The sequence below is a fragment of the Aulonocara stuartgranti genome (genome assembly GCF_965226115.1).
Source record: "Aulonocara stuartgranti genome assembly, chromosome: 14".
In the NCBI taxonomy this organism is placed as follows: domain Eukaryota; kingdom Metazoa; phylum Chordata; class Actinopteri; order Cichliformes; family Cichlidae; genus Aulonocara; species Aulonocara stuartgranti.
Window position 1 is genome coordinate 32859946 of NC_138950.1, and position 26516 is coordinate 32886461.

Here is a 26516-nt window from a genome sequence, read left to right on the forward strand (position 1 = left end):
TCAGCCAGCACATATTGGGAATGGCATAGGCACCGATCGGTTTTCTATCGCCCATTTACTGGGAGTAAGGGCGCCCTCCGTTTGCGAGGTGCGCCCGCTGCTTGCGGCACAGGGAGGAGAGGACGGGGCGGCGGGGGATTCTCTGGCTGGCTGGAGCAGCATCTAATAACCAACTCGCAAAATAAAACTAAATAAAAATAAACCAACAAACATGAAAACACCAGACATAATGATACAGACTTATAATTTGCCCCGAATTTTTCGAAATTCTATATGCGAAAAGTGAGCGCGAGAGCCCTCGGTGCGCCTGCTCGGTGCTGAAGTCAAAGTAAACTTTATTGTCATCTCCGATACAGTCCGGTATATAGTGAGATGAGAGAACGAGGCTCCAGTTACAGCAGTGCAAGTAAACAAACAACATATATAAGAAGAGTAAGAAAATAAATATACACTTTAGGACTCGGGGTAAAGGGATCAATAACAATTTAAAATTTACAATTTACAGTTTGATGATTTAAAGTCTCACACACAACCTGTCGAAAGGGGAGGGGGGCCAGCTGCTTCCAAATAGAGCACATTTCAATCATAATGTTGTAAATCCAAGCCCATCATGTATTCATGTTTTGAATCCTGGGTTGTGTGAAATCCCAGAAATAAACCGTAGACAAAGTGAATCTGTGAACTAAGGTGCAGGTCTGTTAGGTTATGTTGTGGTGATCCTGATCCTCGAGTTGGGGGATTTGTGTTCATACTGGAGTGCAAAATTGAAACCAATGGAAGATGGACAAGAAAAGTTCAAAGCCAGGTGCTCAGTTTATAAAAATTAGAAAAGAAGAAGAGGAGAAACGAGAAAAAGATACAGGTAAGCAGATGTGTCATTGGATAATGGCAGGTCATGTATCCTGAAACAATCAGAATCAGAATACGTATGTTACTTATGGAAATTATGTGGTTACAGTTGCTCCAAGAAGAAATGGTAAAAATAGTAACAGTAACAGACTGAACTCCAAAGAATATATTATGTTACAGATTTTAATATTAATTAGTCGTTGTAAATTGATTTGTCCTGTTCTCATTGTATGACGAATTATGATGGCTGTTGGTAGCCGTTTGCATACTATGCATACTCTCTCTCTCTTCATATGTGTGTGTGTGTGCGCGCGTGTGTGTGCGCGCGTGTGTGTGTGCGCGTGTGTGTGCGCGTGTGTGTGCGCGTGTGTGTGTGCGTGTGTGTGTGTGTGTGTGTGTGTGTGTGTGTTTCTCTGGTGAATTTCAGTATGGTTCTGACAAGTTTTATGTTAATGTGCAATCCTTAATATGTTTTTTGTGTGTGGGGGGCAGAGGGAGTGTTCGCCGAGGGCGCCAAACAGGCTAGGACCGCCACTGCATACAAGGTCTTAAATTATGAGGCCCATCAAGCTTCATAGTACTGGATCACCCCAATAGAGCACTTTTGGGAGCTCTCAGACTGCTGGTTTACTTGTGGTTCCTAGAGTATTTAAAAGTAGAATGGGAGGCAGAGCCTTCAGCTTTCAGGCCCATTTTTTGTGGAACCAGCTCCCAGTTTGGAATCAGGAGACAGACACTATCTCTACTTTCAAGATACTTTCAAGTTTTCTTCCTGTTAAAAGGGAGTTTTTCCTTCCCACTGTCGGCAAGTACTTGCTCATAGGGGGTGTTCTGATTGTTGGAGTTTTCTCTTTATTGTTGTGAAGTCTTTACGTTACAATTTAAAGCACTTTGACACAACTATTGTTGTGATTTGGTGCTATGTAAATAAAATTGAGTTGTGCTATCATTTGTGAATAAATAAATAGTGTAGCTGAGGCTAAAGTGAATGTTAGCTTTGCAAGGAATGAAATGTGTGCTATCATCACTAACAACAGGAAAAACAGCTTCCAAAACCAATTCTGTCATCTATGCACTCCACAGCAGAGATTGTAGTCACAAGCACACAACTGCACAACCAGCAACAAGCACAGGCCTTGACTGGCAGATGTCGCACTGCTCAAAACAAAAATCTGCATATGCATGTCTTTCCGTTGTCTTTTGAGCTTTTTGAGCCTTAAATATTTGTGTGTCCATGTTTGTGAATGTGCAATATGCTCACTGCGCAGTTTCATTTTTTTCTTTTTGTCTTTCTTTCATAACCACCTACAGCCCCAAACTCCAACTAACCCCAGAGGCAATTAGTGTGTACTTGGACGCCATGTCTGCTTTCCACACTGGAATAATTAGAGCAATATAGCATAGATGTTTATGTTTTAAAAGTTTACATGTCGCAATCATTTTCTTCCTAATGAGAGTCATGGATGGCACCATTATGACATGAGCACACACTTATTTTGAAAGAGGTGGCATTTCTTATTCAACTTTGAATTGAACAGTAACCTTTTATCATATCACTCTAGTTTTTACACAAATTATTCAACTGTTTAACAAGCAGACAACATGCAGGTTTTACAGAAATATAGTTATGAATCTATGAACTAAAAATATCCCTTACTGAGAGTGTTTGATGTCTCCATTTCAGCAGAAGATATAAGTGAAGAAAAAGTCATTGACATACAATGTACTGATGGTCCTGGCCATAAAACTGTAGCGTGAGGCGAGATAATTATGAATTTTATATCTTTTGAGCATGCAGTGTAAGAGATGTGACTAGTTATTAAAAATGCATGCACCATACGTCAATACTACTCAGTTTTAATGGTTTTTGTAATGAGGATTGGAGTAATGTTCGCAGTTTGTCTTCCTTAAAATGAATAGAATTGACCAATTCCATAAAAGGTGAGGTAGACCTGTTGGATAAAATGACATTTATCTAATGGAGAAAAAAAACAAAGATCTGATGATGATTATGATAAGAGGCTCTGGTTTGGCAGATTGTCTGTAAAAAAGGGTTGCATCGGAAAAAGATGAAAACTCGGTCTTAATAGATGCCTGTATGTAGCAGCTTTCAAGAGGATTGTAAATGGCCTGCATTTAAGACGTCGAGACATTAAGTGTGCAGAGATTGATGTTGTGATTTTTTTCACACACATTAGGCAACAATTGTTCCTCATTTTTGTCAGAATATATAAATGTCACTGTGACATAAATACACATTTATTAATGAATGAAAAATGTTCAAATATGCACTTAATTTGCAGTCATGAAGTAGTTTGAATTGTGGTGTGTTATTGCTTAGTTTTCACGTGACTGTGTATCCACCATAATTCAGTAGCTTGTAGATCAGTCTTAGCAGTGATAACTTGAAGTAACTTTTTTCAATATGACTTTATCAGTGTCTCACTTGGTTGTGGAGGAATTCAGGCCCGCTCTCCTTCACAACATTGCTTCAGTTTGTTGAAGGCCTGGGAATTCATTTGTGCACAGCTCTCTTACGGGTGCTCGAAAGTAGTCGGGTTTAGGTCTAGACTTTTAGTGGGCTATTACAACACCTTGATTCTTTCCTTTTTCAGTTGTAGATTTGGGATCATTGTCTTGTTTTATCACTATGTTTCAGTAACGCTTTACCTATTAGACATTTGACGCTGGAATACTTTGATACACAGAAGAATTTATGGTGGACTCTATGGAGGTTGTTGCCCTGATGTGCTTTGTTTTTGCCAAATCCGGTGCTGTGCAGTCCAGCCAAACATCTCCACTTTGGTCTCATCTGTCCAAGGGGACATTGTTCAGGAAGTCCATGCTGCCATGTTCTTTCGGGAAAGAGGAGATTTTATTCTGGCAGCTCTTACAAACTAAAATGTACTCTCATGAAATTTAACATATAACGTGCTAACTGAGACCTGTAGAGTCTGATATGTAGCTCTTGGGTTTTTTGCAATTTCCATGATTATTGGACAGTCTTACTATGGGGTAAATTTGGCTGGGATGTCTACTCGTTGGAAGACTTTGGATATGTATTGACAAACACCTGAATGCTCCAGATCAGCAAACTGGACATGATTAACGTTATGAAATAACCAAAACTATAAACTCTTCCTATCCTTTGTTAAATAGTTTTATTTACTCTAAAACTGGTAAAAAATAAATAAATAAATAGTTGCAGTTGCAAGGGTCCTCCTGGTAAAGGTTACTGTAAATGTGGTGGTAACTGTCTACTGAACCTGCTAACTCATGGCAGAGGGTTTTCTGAGAGCAACAGAGGCTTTCAGGCAAATTCTCTCTTTGAGGAAAGAAGCTGAATTTTCTGGCTAACTCTTCAGTGTGTGTGTGTGTGTGCGCGTGTGTGTGTGTGTGCGCGTGTGTGTGTGTGCGCGTGTGTGTGTGTGTGTGTGTGTGTGTGTGTGTGTGTGTGTGTGTGTGTGTGTCTTGGGAGCCAACAGTACTGATCTGTGATAAAAGAAGGAAGAGGATGAATTAAAGAGAGGAAAAAGAAAAATAAATTACTCTGCATTTCCTTTTCCCATTTCCTTTACCACCTCCTCTCTTGCTTCCTCTCTAATCTCACACTGAGGCTGTGTGACTGCTGCTGTAGCACTTTTCATCCCCTCACTTGTATTAGCTAGTTTCCCCATATTAAATTCATTGTTTCCTCGTTTCTCCCTGTCCTTAATGTCTGTGTCTCATACTTTTTTCTTTTGTGGGTTTTGATGCTTTTCCCCTTTCCCCTGTTCCCATATGATTCCTCTCATGAACATGAGGGTTCAACCCTCATGTTCATGTTTCTTTCATTATTGCTCCCTTTCTTCTCTGATCCCCTGCTAGTCATAGCAGTTCGTGCACATCACTGTTTTCAGGCTGTTGTCTTTTGCCACTTTTCATTTTTATTGCATCACATCATAACAAATTTGTGCGCATTGTCGCAGGGATCATCTCACCCAAAGTCTTTTCATTCTTCTGTCTGGCTTTAGTTAGAAACGATGAATGAATAATGGTACGGGTAAAATCCATAGCTTTGCTTTTTTTGTATCTTAAGAGACGCCGGTGGTAGGATGAAAATAATGTTATGAATGCAGCTTTTTTTAAAAACTACTGATGTGAGTACTGCCATTGTTGAAGTTGTAAAAAAAACAACCAAAAACTATAAATTTATACTAAAAAGTCACATCTTGTTCTAAAAAGAAAAAATATACTTTCATATACAAAAGTAGCCTAATTTTCCTGTTACTGGTAACATCTGTTGCACATATAAAAACATGCAACAGTCGGGAGAATATGTAGGGTCACATTGTTAGTTGAAGCGTCCTCGATTCAGTTTCATGAGCAAACAAGTATCTTGACCTTTACCTGTTGCAAGTCTTAAAAACAATACTATCCACGTGTCCTTTTTACTTTAGGGAAGTCTAACAAATGTAGGTAAAAAAGACTATTCCTAAACAGAGTCAGATGGAACTCCAGTATATGTGACAATATGACAATATATAAATTGCTGGAAACCATTCTGAAGCCTGAGTTTTTACTCTGCAGTGATCACTTGATATGATTAGTTTTGACTTGATCTACATTATAACAGTATACCAAAAGGGAAATGAAAATTTAAAATATTGACTGCCATGAATTAAACTGTGTTTGGTTGCAACTGCAATACATGATAATCTTTATGTTCCTTTAATCATAAATTATTTAGTTGGACAAAGTCTTGACATAAATACATATCAGTGTTTTTATTTCCTCAGTCCCAGTCTCTCTGCCAGCAGAGACCGGAGCTTCCTTTATAGAAAGAAAGTGTACTTTATTGGTCCCCGTGGGGAAAATCCCTCTCTGCATTTAACCCATTCACTCAGTGAAGCAGTGGGCAGCCACTGGGCGCCCGGGGAGCAGTGTGTAGGGACGGTACCTTGCTCAGGGGTACCTCAGGGTAGTTGTTCAGGGGAATCGAACCCCCGACCTTCCGATCATGGGGCCACCACTCTACCTACTGAGCTATCCCTGCCACCTTACTGTCAAGATGACAAAGCTGGAAAAGGGGAGAGAAAGGGGATAAAACAAAATGGAGTGACTGGATGTCTGAGGGAGAAAAACAGAAGAAGAGTTCAGGGGAAGGATAAGGGAGACATGTCTCTGTGTCTAAGGAAAAGGTTTGGAACATTAAGTCCTTGGGTCTTGTCTAGCGGGGGCTCCAGTTATGTAGATGTATTTTGCTACACACTACAGCCATGTTGCATTCTCACCCTCTCCCGCACCTACAAGCTTTAGATGTGACTAAAGAGCAATACAATGGGAAAATCTCACTGTAGGGAGAAATGACCCTGGGGCAGACATGCTGCAGGGATTACAGTGTATGCCAGGTTTGGATTCCTTTGGGGTCCCCCATGAGGGTTAGAGGACATGGGATGCCTTGAGTAATCTGTTCAGTCTTCTGATATGATGAGCAGGACAAAAACAAAGATGGTATAAAGAGAACAATTTGTAGAGTCCAAAAAGGAACTTTTGGATGATTTTTACTGAATAGTTTTAGTGTCTTCACTTTAAACACACAGGATTAAATTGTCATTTTCACTCAATCCTCAGAGGGGGCAAAAGAATTAGAGTTACTCTAGACATGAAATTGGAGTCTTTTAGGAGGCTTTCCCACAGAATTCTGCAGAATGAGAACTGGTGTAATTTCATTAAATTCCATTAAAAGCTTTATAAGATTATTATAATAGAAATATGTTTCTTACAGTGCAGACCTTTAATTTCACACTCATATCTGCAGCACCAGACACTTAGTAATGACAAATTTAGCAGATTAATCATGTTCAAAAACAACAGATGACAGATGATAACTGGTGCCAGAGCAGTGAAAGCATACAGTGGGGCAAAAAAGTATTTAGTCAGCCACCGATTGTGCAAGTTCCCCCACTTAAAATGATGACAGAGGTCAGTAATTTGCACCAGAGGTACACTTCAACTGTGAGAGACAGAATGTGAAAAGAAAATCCATGAATTCACATGGTAGGATTTGTAAAGAATTTATTCGTAAATAAGGGTGGAAAATAAGTATTTGGTCACCTCAAACAAGGAAAATCTCTGGCTCTCACAGACCTGTAACGTCTTCTGTAAGACGCTTTTCTGTCCCCCACTCGTTACCTGTATGAATGGCACCTGTTTGAACTCATCATCTGTATAAAAGACACCTGTCCACAGCCTCAAACAGTCAGACTCCAAACTCCGCCATGGCCAAGACCAAAGAGCTTTCGAAGGACACCAGGAAAAGTATTGTAGACCTGCACCAGACTGGGAAGAGTGAATCTACAATAGGCAAGCAGCTTGGTGTGAAAAAATCAACTGTGGGAGCAATCATCAGAAAATGGAAGACATACAAGACCACTGATAATCTCCCTCGATCTGGGGCTCCACGCGAGATCTCATCCCGTGGGGTCAAAATGATCATGAGAACGGTGAGCAAAGATCCCAGAACCACACGGGGGGACCTGGTGAATGACCTGCAGAGAGCTGGGACCAAAGTAACAAAGGTCACCATCAGTAACACACTACAACGGCAGGGAATCAAATCCCGCAGTGCCAGACGTGTTCCGCTGCTGAAGCCAGTGCATGTCCAGGCCCGTCTGAAGTTTGCCAGAGAGCACATGGATGATACAGCAGAGGATTGGGAGAATGTCATGTGGTCAGATGAAACCAAAGTAGAACTTTTTGGTATAAACTCAACTCGTCGTGTTTGGAGGAAGAAGAATACTGAGTTGCATCCCAAGAACACCATACCTACTGTGAAGCATGGGGGTGGAAACATCATGCTATGGGGCTGTTTTTCTGCCAAGGGGACAGGACGACTGATCTGTGTCAAGGACAGAATGAATGGGGCCATGTATCGTGAGATTTTGAGCCAAAACCTCCTTCCATCAGTGAGAACTTTGACGATGAAACGAGGCTGGGTCTTCCAACATGACAATGATCCAAAACACACCGCCCGGGCAACAAAGGAGTGGCTCCGTAAGAAGCATTTGAAAGTCCTGGAGTGGCCTAGCCAGTCTCCAGACCTCAACCTCATAGAAAATCTGTGGCGGGAATTGAAAGTCCGTGTTGCTCGGCGACAGCCCCAAAACATCACTGCTCTCGAGAAGATCTGCATGGAGGAATGGGCCAAAATACCAGCTACTGTGTGTGCAAACCTGGTAAAGACCTATAGTAAACATTTGACCTCTGTTATTGCCAACAAAGGTTATGTTACAAAGTATTGAGTTGTATTTTTGTTATTGACCAAATGCTTATTTTCCACCCTAATTTACGAATAAATTCTTTACAAATCCTACCATGTGGATTCATGGATTTTTTTTCACATTCTGTCTCTCACAGTTGAAGTGTACCTCTGGCACAAATAACTGACCTCTGTCATCATTTTAGGTGGGGGAACTTGCACAATCGGTGGCTGACTAAATACTTTTTTGCCCCACTGTATCTAGCATGCCAGTCTCCCATCAGTCTTCCCTGAAGACCAGAGGTTCATCCATAATGGGCATGCACAAAGAACCAGAAGAACCTGCTGGATTCAGAGCTGGCACAACTCCAGCAATCTGTACACTATGCAGATACTTGGTTATGGCGTTCCATGTATGCCTTGCCTTGCCTGCTACCATCTTGCACCCTGCTGTTATGTGCTGGATTGTCTCTGGGGCATCTTTACACAGCCTGCACCTGGGGTCTTGCCTGGTGTGGTAGACCCCAGCCTCTATGGATCTTGTGCTCAGAGCTTGTTCCTGTGCTGCCGTGATTAGTGCCTCTGTGCTGTCTTTCACTCCAACTTTGTCCAAGCATTGGTAGGATTTCTGGATGTCAGCCACTGTGGGTCATCGAGCTAATAAACTTGTGTATAACAGAAAGTTTTATGTTGAATCCTTTTTTATTCCCAGCTACATCACATTGGCAAGTTGATTATTACAGCTGCAAAACAAATCACACAAACAAGGCTTCTGCTGCCACAGCCTAATTAGATTTATATGTTGGAATCACAGATTTCATTTGCACATTTTAACAGTAATTTTTCAGTTTGAATTTGTTGTGTGATGCAAGCGTCATGCCACTCAGTGACTGTGTCAGGTTTTGCTGCATTCCCATTGGTTGGTTAGTAAGTAAGTAATTATAATTTTCTTTCTTGACATTAGCTTTGCGTTGCAGCACCCTGGTAATGATAAACCTGTCTTTCAGTGCAACCATCATTTTGAAGACATGACTAGGGATGTGTATCGAAAACCGGTTCTTGTTGAGAACCGGTTCCCACTGTTTCAATTCCTTGGAATTGTTTGCCATTTTTCCAAACAATTCCCTTATCGATTCCAGTCGCCCCGAATGACGTCACCACGTTGTGGAGCTTCATTTACCCGCCAGGAAACACGGCGCCTAAGCGGCTCAAATGCTCAAAAGTTTGGTCATACTTTACGAGAACGGATGACAACAGGGCAACTTGCAATACTTGCAAAGTAGATACTTCATTTAAGGGAGGAAACACTACGAATATGCAAAAGCATTTGCTCACAAAACACGCGATAACCTTAAATGAATGTCGTGTTTTTAATTCCGCTCCGGACTCGTGAATCTCAACCCAGCAGCAGCGGTAACGTTTGCACGTCCTCTCCCGTTAATATGGCAGGTAAATAATCAACTAACAGTGCATATTATGTTAGCGCGATCTGCCTTATTACAAAACCTGCCATTACTGTGCATTTAGGTGACCGTGATGAGAGAGACAGAGTCTGGCTGGCTCAGATGCTGGCAGTTCTCACTGCAGTCTACCGGTAGCGTCTCCTTTCAGGCCAGGATAGACGAATGTCACCGAGCAGTGACTGAGTTTGTGGTCAAAGGCTTGCACCCATTTGCCACAGCAGATGCCCCCGATTTCACTTTGGTAAGTGAATGTGTTTAATTGTAGGCAGGACATTACTGGATATTCTTGTGTAATTGCTACAGAATAATTTATGTTACACTTTGTTATTGCTACAGGAGAATATTTATTTTATTATTTTACATTTACATTTTTTTTCCTGGGGACCCTGTGACACCCCATTGAAGAGCCATAGGCTGTGGATCTCTTAAGATCTCACTGTTGGGTTTGTAAGGCCATGTTACTCCTAAATTTCTATCTTGTTCAAAGAGAAGATATAAAACAAAGTTCTAAGCTAATCGAACTTAGTGTTCTCTTTTTTAAAAAATAAGAATCGATAAGAGAATCGATAAGGAATCGAATCGTTAAACAGAATCGAAAATGGAATCGGAATCGTTAAAATCTTATCAATACCCATCCCTAGACATGACCAAACAAAGCATCAAAAACAATTTTCATAGATCATTTTGTTTTCTTCTGGTACACTCCAAAATAATATATCTGGCTTTACACTGATAATGTGAGGCAATGAATGAACTTCCTATCATGGAACACTGAGAAAGGAAAAATCATTCCAGTCACTGGTGTGTTTTTTGCATTTTGACCTTGTTTTTCTACTTTTTTCTTAGCCTCCAACATTTTGTGAGCTGCACATTTTTCAACTGCAAGTCTTGCACTCTGGTGAAACAAGTAAGAGCTCTCTATGCACTTGAGAACAAAAAGTATCTTGTATGGCACACAAAGAGCATGCATGAAAGCATTAAAATGAATCCTTTGGGGGAAAGAGAGAGACCTAACGACAGCGAGGAAACAAGAGAAATCAGAAAGATGAAGTGGAGAGAGATGGAGGAGGACTGAGGTGGAGAGGAAAAGGAAAGGGAAGAAAAGGGAGGAAAAGAGGAGCAGAGTGCTCTTTTATATGTAAATTGGCTCTCTCACTGATGGCTGGGACGAGTAATGATGACCTCTTCCAATACTTGAACATGGAGTCAGCATTTTTACATGTGCGCACGAACACACACACACACACACACACACACACACACACACACACACACACACAGTATTCACATAACCACTCGCCTACACATCTGCACATCTCCATACACATTTAAAAGCATGCAAGTTACTCACAACACGCATACACACATGCACAGGAAAACTCACTCTTCCACACCCTCAAGAGACAGGGAACAGTGTGAAAGTGTGATGATGCATCATTTTCTTTAGCACCTCTATCCATCTTTCCTTCCCCACCGTGTCTTTTTCCCTGCTTTTCACACCCTTTATTTCAGGCAGGATGATGTGTATTTGTGTGTGTACAGCAATTTCAGTGCCTGAATATTCATATGTGGTTCTACTATGAGAGATTATCTATCAATATTATATCCATATCTGCTGACAAATCTCTTAATATTCAAGTGGGAAGACAAGGAATAAGACAATGAAAATAGTCTGCAGTTACACGTGTGTTTGTAAGAATTCAGCCTTAACAGCAGCTCACTGTACTGTTAATTCTGGGCAGTGTTTACTTTTAAGAGAATTGTGTAGTATTTTGTATGTATTCAACTTGTTTTCTTTGTTGTTTTAAAACATACATACAAGTTTGTAGTGCAGTAAAAATCAGATAAGAGTAGTTTGACAGACTTTGATAGGCAATGATTTGTAAATAAATGGACATGAATAACTTTATTAATAAATAATATTATACTGCAGTATAGTTATCACTAAATGGGCAGCTTATTGTCTTTCTCTTGTCAATTCTTTCTTTAAAGATATAACACAGCTTGGGATCAACTTGGAAAAAAGGTCAATGTGACATGTAAAAGTGAGGTCAGAGGTCAAATGTGACATGATATTTGGATGCAAACTATAATGGCAGACAGACCTACCCCATACCTGCCACTCGGAAAGAGTGACCACACATCCAAACACTGCGAAAAACTTGATCTTCTTGGTGAAGGTGACAATGACTGGTTCTTCTGATGTTGGCTTTCTTTCAGCTCAAATCTATCTGGGTATTCTCCTCTGACCTTTAGCTTCAACAAGACATTTTTGCCCAGAAAACTCCTGCTCATCTTTTTCAGATCATTCCTATAAACTCTAGAGAAGGTTGTGGTGGTGCACGTTGTGGTGTGACCAGACATGTCGCCATCTTTCATATTTTCAGTGTGCCTTATAATCCGGTGCGCCTTATCTACTGTATTTTCCGCACTATAAGGTGCACTTAAAATCTTTTAATTTTCTCAAAAATTGACAGTGCGCCTTATAATTTGGTGTCCTTATGTATGAATTCTGGTTGTGCTTACTGACCTCTAACTGATTTTATGTTGTACACGACGCTCAAAAATCTGTCAAAAAATGTTTTAGTACGACTTTGGTAAGCTACGAAGCCGCACCGCTTGATGGATCGTTGGAGCATTAAGTCTACCGTAGTCAGGAGCCTCGCGGACTCGTAGTAATCTGGGTCCAAAACTCCGTCCACTTCAGGTCCCAAAGTCAAACGAACACTGCACCATCACTGAGAGTTAAAAATTGTCTAAATTCTTTCATCTTTAATAAAATGTTCAGTGTTGCTGCTTTACCAGGTGTAACAATTAAGTTTGACATCCAGGTATCCATGAAAACAGAATTTATTAAATTTAACGGCGTTAGAACTTAGCAGGAAGTTAGCTCGCTAGTTTCCACCTAAACATGATATAGCACGTTCTGACTGAGAGATTTCTGAAAAAATTAAAACATGCAGCTCTGCTATCACTTCCAATATAAATGAAGACAGAAAACTAAACAGCTGTGATGTTTGAAGGGTTACTGGAGTTGGGCTAACTGGTATATAATGATGCATGATCGCTAGCAACACAGCTGTGTTAGCATAAACACAGGGAAGCTGGAGGATGAATGCTAACTTTTTTCCACTCGATAAAAGTTAACATGAGGGTTTTTCATGATGGTTAGGGACAAATGCAATCGCATGGCAGGATGCTGTAAACCGACCAAACTTCAGTCAGGAGAATAATCCATCCACAATACAAGGTTAGTCATTTATATACTGCAACAACATGGGAATAGTACAGCTGCGACAGAATTACGGAGCGGTACGGAAGTAGAGGAAGCAAGAAGAATGAGTTGAGTAAAGTTTGACTTATCTGACTTTCTTGTTTTGGTTAATGCGTCTTATAATCTGGTGTCTATGAAAACAGACCCCTTATGGTACGAAAAATACAAAACTTAACAAATTTGCTCAGCATGATTAGCAGCCTAACCTTGCACATTTGCTTCATAAACGTAACAACAGTAGACTGTGCGCCACTCCTCAGTGACAGCAACACTACTTTTACGATTTGATGCCAGTAAATATTTAGATCGTGATCATACAGAAACATATCCCTTGTTTCACACGCAAGATGCAAAAACAAGATTGTTGACTTGAGCGCACACACACATAAAAAGCTCCTTTTTCATGATCCAAACCTCAGCGAGTTTGTACTTTAGCACTGATGAACCAGCTTCACATGGTTGTTTTCATGTCTTCCCCGCTTCCTCTGCCTCTCGTCTTCCTTTCACATTCACAAAGAGAGGAACTCTTGGGCCCTCTGTGTGAGTTCTGCTCAGCGCACTGCAGGCGAGCGCACAACTCAATAGAGACCAGATAGCTTCCTATTAAACCCGCTCTGCTTTTAAGACAGCTGAGCATTAGTGCAGAGCTGTGTGTTATTGTGCCTGTACATGCACGTCACATTGCGCGAGAGCTTTTCGTGTGATTCTTTAGATGTATGTCTTTGCACGATGTGCGCTCCTGCTCTTTGGTTTATTTATTTATTTATTTATTTATGGGGTTTTTTTTGTTTGTTTTATTTGTTTTTTTTAGCTCCTACTGCACCTGTCAGTGGTAGCAGCAGTAATCTCATACAGATACGGCTAAAATAGTTTAGTTTTAGTTTGCGTCTGTGAAATTAAAAATACATTAAAAATGTCTTTGCTACTTGTTTACACACGAAATATCCTCGTGACTCTGCTCTGCAGTAATAAAACAAGTTGACTCAGTAAATCCAGTTGTGAGATCCCACCTCTGGCAATTTGTTCAAACCCTTTCTGACTTTCCTCTTCACCTAGCTTTATTGCATCTGTTTTCCCCAACGCAGAGCTGCAAACCATTGAGAAGCTGGATTCACCAGGGGAATATTTAGATGCTACCTACTCAAATCCTGCAGTTTCCTATAGCAACTGAAAAAAATAACATATCAGTATTGAAGACTGACAGCACTTCATAATGTCCGTGGAATAAGCAGAATAATACTTTGTCACAGCTACACTCAAAAAAATAACTCTTTAAATGAACATAAAAAAATCATGGAAAGAATTTCCACGTGATTAAATTGCTTTATTTTAGCATTATGCAATTCTGTTACTCCAACTTAATGCACTCAAGTTGGACCAACTTAATTAAAGATTGATGAATCAACGTATTTACTGCATTTTGATCCAATATATTTTAATAGTGTTGATCCAACTTAAAGAGTTTTGTTCTTTAAGTTGGATCAATTCAACTCAATTGAATTGATCCAACTTAAACCTACTCAATTCAGTAGGTTTTCTCCAACTAATTTACTAAATTTGGTCCCAGCTTAAGTTAATTGAGTTGAACCAACTCATACAAATTAAGTTATTCCAACACAAGTCTTTAATGCTAATAGAAAGCAATTTAATCACGTGGAAATTCTTTCCATGATTATTTTAAGTTAATTTAAAGAGTAATTTTTTGGAGCATTTAACAAAGTCTAGAGCCTGGTTAACATACATTTCACTATTACATCTAAAAGGTAAATAAAAATTTGTCATACACATCTTTTTGTTTTCTCCAATTTATTGAATTTATAGCAAATTTCACATAATGTATAAAGAATACATGAAATGAAAGTACAAGTTACATAACAGAAAAAAAAGTAGTGGACAAAGTGGAAAGTTAACCTGTTAAAACAATTTTTTTTAACAACAATGAATGGCTGAATCAGGTGATTTTCCGATGACCAATACAACTACTTTGAAGGTCAACAGATGCACTTTCAAAAAAGAAAATATCTGCAATTATTTTAGGTTCATGGTCCAGATACATGGTGTAGCTGTTGTAATGGAAACATTTCTCAACGAGAAAATAGTCTTTTGAGAACCTGTACTTTGTGTGCTGTTGGATAGTTTGTGTGCATCTAATTCCATAAGAATCTTCTGCAGGACCTCAAAGGTGTACCTGAGTTCCAGAGGGTAGCTCAGGTTCAGTGAATAGACCAGACCAAGCAACATTGTCACTGCAAAAACTACACTGCCCAACTCACCCATCACTTCCACCCCCTCTAGAACAATCACAACATCCTGAGGGTCATCGCCAGGCTCCGCACCCTCTGACCGAATGACACAGATTCCAAAGACTGTCTCTGCTATGGCAGTGGCGATGCTTTTTATCAACTTCCTGTGACAATAAAACAAACAAAAAAAAGATAATGATTTCTCACTAATGTCCATTGCAAACAGTTTTAAAAGTAAATATCTGTTTTACATTAATGTAAAATACCTAAAAGCTTTACTCATTCAAGCCTTATAATAATGTAAATGTAATCAAAAATGACTGCCCGATATTTTTCCTGACTCAAGAGAAGTTCATTCAGTACCTCAACAATGTCCTGTCTTTCAAAATCTTGAGTTGTGATAGGGGTGACTGTGGCACAGGAGGTAGAGCAAGTTGTCTACTGGTTTAATCCCTGGCTTCTCTAATCTGATACTAAAACTATCAATGGGTAACATACTGAACCCCAAGTTGCTCCTGATACATCCATTGAAGTGTAAATGTTACATAAAAATCTTGTATGAATGTGTGTATGAATGAGGTTATTATAATGATATTATAATAATGATAGTATAAAACACTCAAGAATGGTGTGTGTAGTATCCAGTGAGAAACTTAAAGCTCTTACTTTTCCTATTTTAAAAGGTATTTTTTACAGCCACCGGTAATTTATAGGAAAACCCCATCCCCTGAAACTTTTTGTATGTAGTTCAAGCTTATCTTTGATCATCTCCTTAGTTAAGGATACAGGCAAGTTAACATACCAGGTAATCCTTCACCAGCTTCTCAGGATCTTCATTCAGGTACATGCAAAGACCTTTGGCGATGTATTCTCTTCTGATTTCAACAGCATCAGTCTTTATACACAGAGGGGGGGGGAAACAAATATATAGGGAAATCCATCTCAACGACCTAGCAGTGGGATTAAAGAACTATTAGTTGAATTACCAGGAATTTGTGAGAAATACAGAGGCTATTGTTTTACAGTCTTAATCTTTTCAAATAGTATTTATGCATTTTAGACAAGTCTGTCATTTTAATATTGTTTTGTAAATTGTGTATTAATTTAATCATGCCATACCCCCAATTCAAGAAAGTTTAGATGATGTGTACATAAAATCAGAATGCAATGTTTTCTTGGTCTCAAAACTATATGTCACTTACAAATGAATATATTACATTTTTAACATGGGAATGTGATAATTTTTAAGAAAAATATTAGCTCACTATGAATTTGATGAACTGGCCTGCCAGCTCTCCAGACCTTTCACCACCTGATAAGATTAAACATTTATTATCTTTACAGGAGGGAACTGCAAGTCTCCAAGTTTATTAAGTAGAAAAATATTTAATTTCAAAAAAATTAAAAAACAGGAAAACATATCTGTTCATGTTTTGTCTTTCCTCCTCAGTGTACTAAAAACACATAAATTGTTAAATAAACCACTGTCCATCAGTTGCAACTTACAAACTTACAAATTTCAACAACCCACATGTAAAATGTAAATTTATCACAACAGTCTCTGTGGTAGAGCCAAACTAGCTTATGTGCAGAGGTTAAGTTATAAACAATATCTATATTTGGAGTAGCTAAGTCTTTCATATTAGGCTATCATGCTAGCATGACATTGTGCTATATTCTTGCACTAACGTGTTAGCTAGCTAGAATGGCATAAACAAACAGATATTTTAATAAAAAAACAAAAAAAAAAGTGAATAAATAGAACTGAAAAGAATCGACAAACTAATGATACCTTTGTGCAAAAAGTATTTTCATCAAGATGGATGAAGATAGATTCACTCTTACCCTTCCAAGATGACCGCGAAGCAAACCATGTGCTTTCCTGCCTCTTGTTGTTTAGAATCTCACGTGATCTTGTGATATCGCGAGTCTTTAAGGCAGCTAACCACTCTTGTTAGATTTTATCATGTCATATCAACAAGAATAAATTTAAGAGGCGCTAAGTTGGTAAATTTCATGTAGATCTTATATGATTTTATTACGTTCACCTTAGAAACATAAATTCATTGTGTTCAAATTACATGTTAGAGTCTTGTAAATGCAATAACCACCAAATTTCACTTTTTTGAGTGTATTCTGTTGGAACCTCCTGTATTTCATTGTACAGAGATATACCGCGACATCCGCTGGTTTCCTCTTTTTGGCACAAAGTGGGCGATAAATAAACAAGAGAGAAAAGCCGATCAGCTGATCATTGATCAGTTTCATGATTGAAGTAGAAACGGGAGAGGGAGAGGGAGAGGATGAAAGAAGAAGAGGCAGCTGTGCAGCAAAGACACAGAATAACTCCAGCTTTGTGTCTTTTTCATTGTAGCTGAATTACGGGACAAACTGTTCCTTTTCACCTCAATAAGAAACGCGTAATATTTTCTCTGAATACGAGACGATTCCGTTTTTTACTGGACGGTTGGCAACTCTAATAATTAACCTTATGAACAAAATAAAGTTCAACATCAGTAACATCACAGCACCCACCCAGCTGTATAGAAACTCCGTCATGCTAGCTAGCACGCACTACGAAAAAGTCAGCATAACGAAAATAAACTCCACCTAAACTTGGTTCATATCTGACCCAGATGGACTGCAGGTTTTAATTTCTTACCTGAAGTTTAGTTCACCTGACACTCTCGGACCAGCGGCCACTTCGGGTCTCTCCTCTTGCCTCCCTTTTCCTTCATCCACCTGCTGGCTTCCACCACTTGCTAATGTTATTGAATCTGTGGAAGCTATCTAAATCCCAGTAACGAGTAACGCGTTCCCAGTTTTGGCATAATAACTAGTTACCGTGCTCGTTACCACAATAATAACGTAGTTACTGTAACGCGTTACTTAATAACGCGTTAGTCCCAACACTGGATATAACACTGGCAGATGTTTCTCTGATTAATAGTTGTGCAACCAGTCAGACTTCCAAATAAACTCTTAAATAACATCCAGCTGTTAGTCTACAGCAGCGATTCTCAGAGTGTGGTGCTCAGTCCCCTGATGGGCTGTAAGGACACCTTAGATGGGCCATGAAGTCATTTACAAAAAGCAAATATGTTTATTTTGTTTTGTAGGGTTTAAAATAAAGCACTGATACTTACCTGGTTCAGGGTCATTGTGGCTGGAGCCTATCACAGCTGTCATAGGGAGAGAGGCAGGGTACACCCTGAATAGGTTGCTAGTCTATCACAGAGACAGATAACCATTCATGCTTACACCTACCTGTACAGCCAATTTAAATCACCAATTAATAACCTGACACATGCGTGTAACTGTGGGAGGAAGCCGGAGTACCTGGAGAGAACTTTAGAAGGCATAGGGGTAAAATGTCCACACAGAAAGACACCAGTCACTGTGAGGTGATGGAGCTAACCACTGCACCACCGTGCAATGTATTATTATTAAGCCTGAAAACTTTCTTATATCACTTGTCAATAGTAGGAAAGAGCTGAAACTGAGCTGGTGCCAGATGTAATGATGTTCAGGAGAATCAACCTCAACAACAGTCATGAGATGAAAATGTTTCAGTGAAAACATAAAGAAGCAACTACTTCATCTTCTGCTCGTCTGATAAACAGAGTTTTGATCAAAGGTTTGGGCGCACCGCAGAAGACTTTCTGATTTCCTAATTGGCCACAGCAGTCTTAGGTTTAGGAATGTCAGGGCAACAGTATGTGATCGCTCAGCTGCATGACGGTCATTAAAAAAAGGCTGCTTTAAGATCATCAGTAGTTCATTAGTCAGTTTTTCTCTCCCCCACATTATGATTCAGCTTTCACTTAAATATTCTATACATTACATCTACAGTTCAAGTTATTGAAAGCAACTTTATTAAACATTTTATTAAAGTTACTTTTAATATTTCCATTTTTTAAAATGTAGTTTTAGTCTAAGTTGGTTTGTGAATCAAAGTTTGTCAAACGAGTGTGAGTGTACTCATGCCTGCCATTCTGTCCAAGCTGCTGACACGTCAACAACATGAAGAAACTGGTCAGGTTATGGCAGTGGTGAAAATGAGCCTGTCATTCTACATCTCCTCGTTCTCATGTTATTGCTCTCACAAGATTTTTAGAAAACTTGACCTGTGACCTCGACCTTGAGGTTGAGGTCACTGAGATTCGAACAGTTTTTTAGTAGTATCAGTGGAATCAATTTGAAACATACTCTCAGAATCTTGAGAGTCCACACCACCCTCTCACCTGCAGGGCAGAGTGACAACAATACCCCATCAGCCTTTTGCACTAAGGTGTAAAAATTAAAATTAAAATGCACTAAAGAACAAAACACAAAGATCCAAAGCGTATGTGAACCACAGTCTTTTGGCTCTTACCGTGGCAGATGCACAAAGGACTGCTGCCAAAGTACAGCTTTTGTGTAACATAGACAGCATCTGACAAATTAGCATTACATGACACCCGAGGATGTGCTTTGCAGCAGCACATTCAGTGGCAACAATAGAATCAAAATATACACATTCTCAAGATCATTGCAGTCAAAGGAGTACTCAGCTGTTAGTATTCAGATGCTGAGGACAAATTAAAGTCCTTCAAACTATTACTTGTAATAATCTCTAGAACTTTTCAATATGCTTCAAGTATAAATATATCATTTCAACTCATGCAGCAGAAGTGCCCCTTTTATTATTACCGAGTAAGTAATAATACTACATCATACACTGAACAAAAATATAAACGCAACACTTTTGTTTTTGCTCCCATTCCCCATGGGATGGACGTAGAGACCTAAAATTCATTCCAGATACACAATATAACCATCCGTCACAAATCAGTCCAAATGTGTGGTAGTGGGCACATCTGCTATATTGAGATAATCCATCCCACCTCACAGGTGTGCCACATCAGGATGCTGATCTGACATCATGAGTAGTGCACAGGTGTACCTCAGACTGCCCACAACAAAAGGCCACCCTGGAATGTGCAGTTTTGACTCACAGCAAAATTCCACAGATGCCACAAGCAATGATGAGGGAGCGTGCAATTGGCATGCTGACAGCAGGAATGTCAACCAGATCTGTCGCCCGTGCATTGAATGTTCATTTCTCAACCATAAGCCGTCTCCACAGGCGTTTCAGAGAACATGGCAGCACATCCAACCGGCCTCACAACCGCAGACCTCGTGTAACCACACCAGCCCAGGACCTCCACATCCAGCAGGTTCACCTCCAAGATCGTCTGAGACCAGCCACCCAGACAGCTGCTGGAACAATTGGTTTGCACAACCAAACAATTTCTGCACAGACTGTCAGAAACCGTCTCAGGGACGCTCAACTGCATGCCCGTCGTCCTCATCGGGGTCTTGACCTGACTCCAGCTCGTCGCCGTAACAGACTTGTGTGGGCAAATGCTCACATTCGATGGCGTCTGGCACGTTGGAGAGGTGTGCGCTTCACGGATGAATCATGGTTCACATTGTTCAGGGCAGATGGCAGCTGAGAATGTCCCAGTTCTTGCATGGCCAGCATACTCACCGGACATGTCACCCATTGAGCATGTTCGGGATGTGCTTGACCGGCGTATACGACAGCGTGTACCAGTTCCCACGAATATCCAACAACCTCGCACAGCCATTGAAGTGGAGTGGACCAACATTCCACAGGCCACAATTGACAATCTGATAGACTCCATGCGACGATGTGTTGCACTGCATGAGGCAAATGGTGGTCACACCAGATACTGACCGGTTCTGGGTCCCCAGACCCCCAATAGCGCAAAAAACTGCACATTCCAGGGTGGCCTTTTGTTGTGGGCAGTCTGAGGTACACCTGTGCACTACTCATGATGTCAGATCGGCATCCTGATGTGGCACACCTGTGAGGTGGGATGGATTATCTCAATATAGCAGATGTGCCCACTACCACACATTTGGACTGATTTGTGACCACTGTTTGGGAGGGATGGTTATATTGTGTATCTGGAATGAATTTTAGGTCTCTACGTCCATCCCATGGGGAATGGGAGCAAAAACAAAAGTGTTGCGTTTATATTTTTGTTCAGTGTATATTTAAGTCTCTGGGGACATAGCATGAAACATGCCTCACAGATCCAGAGATGTAAAACATGGTGGTCAATATATTTCCTCTGCGATGTGCGTAAAGTAGCATCTAGCTGTTCAGTTTCAAGTAGCTAAAAATTCAGCCTAAGTAAATGGACTTGTGCTCATGTCCCTGCTGCAAGAAATGGCCTTTTACAGCTTTGGTTGGTAAGGCTTTTAGTAGAAACGGATTGAATAAAATAGCCCATAGGGTTTGAAAGCAACATAAATTCTGTGCTTTTATGACATGAACTGGAGGAAAAGGCTATACCAGAGCACTTTGGTTTACATCACTATCTTAAAAATAGTGTTTTAGTGACAAAACAAACACATCACAGGTCTAGCACTGTAATTTAGTTCTATTGCAGAACTAGAAATAACATAAGGCTTCTGCAAGCGTGCTTCGAGTTATTTATTAGAAATTTTAAAATGAGCACATCAGTGCTTAGAATATATGACAGGGATGAGGTTGGTGATAAATGTTCTGTACTCTTCGATATATATATGCATTTATCTTTCAGAAATCAGAAACTTCATTGAGGACAGGTGCCACTGTGAACTATTTCAGAAGGAAGATATTCAAGACACTGATGTATTTCTTTGTTTTGTTCCTGTAAATACATTTCAGTACAGCCCACTGGGTTTTTGGCAAAGGACATTTTCCATTTCATCGCTGCAATGTTTCCTGTTATTAAAGATAAATGCCACTGCCAAATATTTATCAGCGATATGAGATTGTTTGTTTGGGTCTTATCTAAGCCTAAGAAATAAAAAGGAAACTGTTTTTCTTTTGTGTTGAGAGTATATGGCTTTTCATTTTCTTTGCTTTTCTCTTAACAGTTCATATTTCAACTTCACTGCTTCCACACAGTTTCAACACTTTCTGCCTCATGTGTAACCACAGAGGCAGGAGGTGTCTCAGAAGGAAATGTGTCTTTTGGTGTGAAAGAACATCTGCTACTGTACTCGGCACTGTGATTGGTTTCCGTGACACGCTACTCCCACGCTTGCTGTAACTCATTTCATTCCTACCAGTGAGCCACTTCCTCACTATAACTGAGGGCAGTGCACTTTTCAACAGTTGGTCAAACAGTATTATAAATACCATAGTTTATCACCAGGACTAAAGTGTATAAATAGACCTTGCCTTCTTAGTAATCTGACTCGCTGTCATTATTTCAGTTTTTATTCATCTTCTTTTGATTAGAGTTTTGTATGAATAACTTAACTCGGAAAACGCTCCAGTAATTCCAAACTGGGTTTTCTTTTTCACTTTTTGAGCAAATCACTACACTAAAGCAATAGTGGTGGAGCAATAGTGGTCAACAAGAGCTTTACAAGAACCAATAAAAATATTATGAATCGATAGTGAAGATTGTGTGGTTGTCCTGAGCTCAGAAACTGTTTTCCATGATCATTTTTTAGAATATATGCTTCCAGTTATATGAAATATTGTGAGGTAATGACATATCATCATAAAACTAAGAAAAGAATCAGCTGGTTGGTTAAAAAAAAATGGTGTCAATCTTCAGTATGATGAACCTGCTGGCGACATCATAAAAAGCTCACCAGCTCACTTATACAGGAATAGTTGTACAGACTTACCATGAAGTTTATCAGGTTTAGTGAATGCATTCTGGTCACTGCAACCTCCAGACAACTAGACTGCAGGTGGTGAGATTTAACTAAGGACTGAGGAGACTGAAACCACTTTAATCTTTCCTGAGTCTGCACCTTTTTTTAAGTCCTCATGTTTGTCTAGTGCTCTCTAACCCATAACCGTTAATCACCTACTTCCAATCTGAACCAGGTCCTTCCCATATATGCTAACTGTGTCCTCAACCCATTACTCCTCACTGAAAAAAAGGGATTGCCCATCTCTTGGATTTATGTAAGCATCTTGCGTGCCTGGTGCTTTAAAGTTAAGTGTAACTATATAGTGTAGAAACTACATGATATGGAGAGAAGGTATATTAAATTGTTCATATCAAGTTCAAGTGAAGTAAGTCAATAATACAGCAATGTTAAATCTTGCATGGGATTTTGGCTTGCGCACTGTGGATCGTGGTTTGAGGAAGGCCTCTACTTTTTTTCGGGATACCGAAAAAAAGGAAAATGGGTGGTTGTTACATTTACAAAAGTCTAACTTGTAATTTGAACAAAATAGTTTCATGTTTCTATGGTGAAAATAATCAAATCATTTAGGATCTGTATGAAATTCAACAACTTAATTTGATCTCGTTGAGATGACATGATACAGTCTAGTAAGAGCGGTTAGTTGCTGGACTTATGAAATTCACAAGATCACACGAGATTACAAACTGCAGGGAAATCACAGGAGGTATAAGAGGCAAAACACTACATACATATACATACGTATATGGTATTGGTATTTATTGTGGTTTAACCTGTCAAGGACAAAATTGTACTGAAAATTCTGCATCAAACCTTGATAAGCTTTGTTAATCCTGGCTTGGTAGCGTGGTCGTTAGTGCTGTTGCCCCACAGCAAGAAGGTCCTGGGTTCAAATCCACAAGCTGGTTAGTTTGCACTGTGTTATCTCTGGTTTCCTCCCACAGTTAAAAGCCATGCAGTTATTAGAGTTAGGTTAATTGGTGAATGTAAGTGGAAATGGTTGTTTATCTCTATGTGATAGACTGGTGAGCTGTCCAGGGTGTACCCTGCCTCTTAACCTTTCACAGGGTTATGCCCCAGCTCCCCTGCAACCAGGAGAAAGGAAGTTGTTGTAAATCCATTAAATGTTTATGTTAACTAGACTTTGTTGAACAATATTAATATGAAGACAACATGTAGTATTTAAGTAACCAAGTAGTACTGGGGTAAAAGTTATTGAATAGTGTTGGAATAAAGTGACAAAATTGTGAAGGATTAAAATATTCCAAGAGCTCAACTTACTTCATCCAAACATGTTTCAATCGTGTTTTATCAACACAAAATGCACAGGTTTATTGAATATGAATAGGTTGTGTTGATTTTTAAACCTCAGTTGTTTAAGTTTCTGCCAAATCAAAACATCTGTGTGCAACCAATGTCCACTATTGAATTAAGTAAATCTAACATGCTCTTTTTTCAGTGCTCATTTATCCCTTCCCTCACACGTTTCCATGCATTCTTAACCAAGCTCTGCTCTATTATCCCTGCTCTTGCTCAAATTGTAGAGCTAGGCAAAGGTAAAGCCCCGTTATCACCTTTCATTTGTTCATGGAGTCTGTTTTTACTGAACAGCCTTTTACACCTTCTCACAAACTTAAATCTTAGGTCTACATTCTTAGTCATCCAGGTCATGGTGGTCTCAAACGTTTGAAATAAAGACAACTCTACTTCTTTTTGACTCATGAAGATTTTTCACCTCCCATCCAAGATGTTTCAGATGATGGAGTCCCAGGCATTTAACCCCTTGAAAGGGGTCCTAAGAGCCACTGACCCATCCTGTAATCAAGTCATTAAGAATCACCCAAACTAGGGAGTGATTCAGGGCCATCAAAGGGGCCAAGGAGATGTTGCTCAACCTGCCATCATGTGAGTTATTAAGGTCACATGGGTCAAGGTGTGAGTGGGGGGTTGAAATACCTGAGAAGGGATCTCAAGAGTGTGTTATATGTGACTGATAGCTGGTATCATAGGCCTCTGTTCAGTGATGGTTATCTATGTCCACTGTAAACCGTCATTAATGACCCATGCTGCGATTCACACCTTGGCTCATGTGACCCTTAACGACTCACATGACTAGGGTGGGTCTACAGCTGTGAGGAGACAAGGAGGTTAAATACCTGGGACTCTTCATTAGTTTTTAGAACTGAGCCTAGCCTAGTTCAGTTGCGTTCATTGCAAATGCTCAAGAACATCCTAAACTACTGCAGTTATAGTCAGCCAAAGTAAATCTTCAACTAGTAGTTGTAAAAGTAAGTAAAAAAAAAACAAACTTAAGGTTCTTTCAGAAGAAATAATTCCGATTCTGACCAAATCTGACCACCTTACACCTCCATCCATAGTCATGTTTTCTAAAAGTGGAATTATATTAGTCTGTGATCCCAGCACACAAACTAGTGACGAAATACGCTAAAGCTCATGTGCTGAGCTAAGCTCCACAGGTCTAATTATGATATCGCTTTAATGTTTTGATTAGTGAGAAAGCTTCACATTCAACTTGGTCACTGTTCATACAAGTATGTGTGGAAGCTGCCACTGGATGCACCTGCTATTATACAACCACTATATATAAATATATTGAAATGTGCCAACGCTGGTATGTTCACACGCAAACCTTTAAGTATAAAACACAGACATGTACACATTCTGAACAGAACATACAAATCTAGCCTACTGTTTTTAGATAAAGTTCATTAGTTGTTGAGCTGCATGGCAAAGTCACTTGACTGTTTGGCCATTTGTTTTAATGAAATGACCACAGTGTGGTTTTTTTTTTACCAAGAGTAAAAGTTATACAATGGCTACCAAACACTGGAAGACTTTAAACTTTTAAAGACTGGGACCCTCACACATCTAAAAGTTGTCTTAAGGCTTTTAGTTTGAGACTATATACTATAAGATTGTCCAAAGACCGGGGATCTTGAAGGGTTGCAGTTCAGAAAATCAACTTTGAGACTATTTCCCATCATCCCACTGGTGGAAATTTATAAAAAAGGAAACATGAAAAATTAGAACAGAATTAGGGCCACTGTGCTGGTATTAAGATTTAAAACACAGACACAACACAACGTATGCTAATCTAAGTTTACTGTATCACTAGCTGATGTTCCCATCTCACTGTTGGCAAACGTGCAGTTTTTTTGTTTAAATATTAGAAAACGGAAAGATGTTTTTCAGACAAAATGGAGCTTTATTAGTGGACGTCCTTGCTAAAGGTTGATAGTAAAAAAGTGAGAAAAGCAAAAGAAGAATAACAGACAAAGCTCTGCTGTGAAAAAATCCCTCTCTGCATCAGCAAGGTTAGCTACTCTATCTGCTCACACAAAAATAAAGAACTATTTTTCTTCTATTGTTGTTGTGAAGATTGAATGTCTGTCGGCAGTTGTTGCTGCTACCTCTGAAAAAAGAGTGGCATATCAGCAGCTAACCCATCAGATGGTTCAAATCAATAGCTGACTAGCTTTAAAAGCATCAACCCCAAAGTGGACCACAGAAGTAGCAACTCCATACAGGGGTAATCAACAAGTAAGATTGGACAGGCATGTATGCAGTTACTGTATGCACAATGAAATGTGTGTGTGTGTGTGTGTGTGTGTGTGTGTGTGTGTGTGTGTGTGTGTGTGTTTAAGATAAGATAACCTTTATTAGTCCCACACGTGGGAAATTTGTTTTGTCACAGC

General features: G+C 39.6%; 1 protein-coding gene and 1 long non-coding RNA gene across 4 annotated transcripts in view; one reads left to right on the top strand and one right to left on the bottom strand.

Moving 5' to 3' along the window:
• The window catches only part of LOC309687253 (calsyntenin-2-like), a 341001-nt gene that overhangs the window by 228090 nt on the left and 86395 nt on the right, over window positions 1-26516 (top strand). The gene's annotated exons all lie outside the window — the stretch shown is intronic.
• LOC309687257 lies at window positions 14785-17140 on the bottom strand. 3 transcript variants are annotated; one of them, XR_014270671.1, is made up of 4 exons: window positions 16915-17140; window positions 16335-16523; window positions 15872-15964; window positions 14785-15233 (listed from the first exon to the last, which is right to left on the bottom strand). It is a non-coding gene; the product is annotated as an uncharacterized lncRNA (long non-coding RNA). The 3 variants fall into 3 exon arrangements; XR_014270672.1 differs by lacking the exon at window positions 16915-17140 and having other exon boundaries at window positions 14785-15014; window positions 15100-15233; window positions 16335-16878; XR_014270673.1 differs by lacking the exon at window positions 16915-17140 and having other exon boundaries at window positions 16335-16878.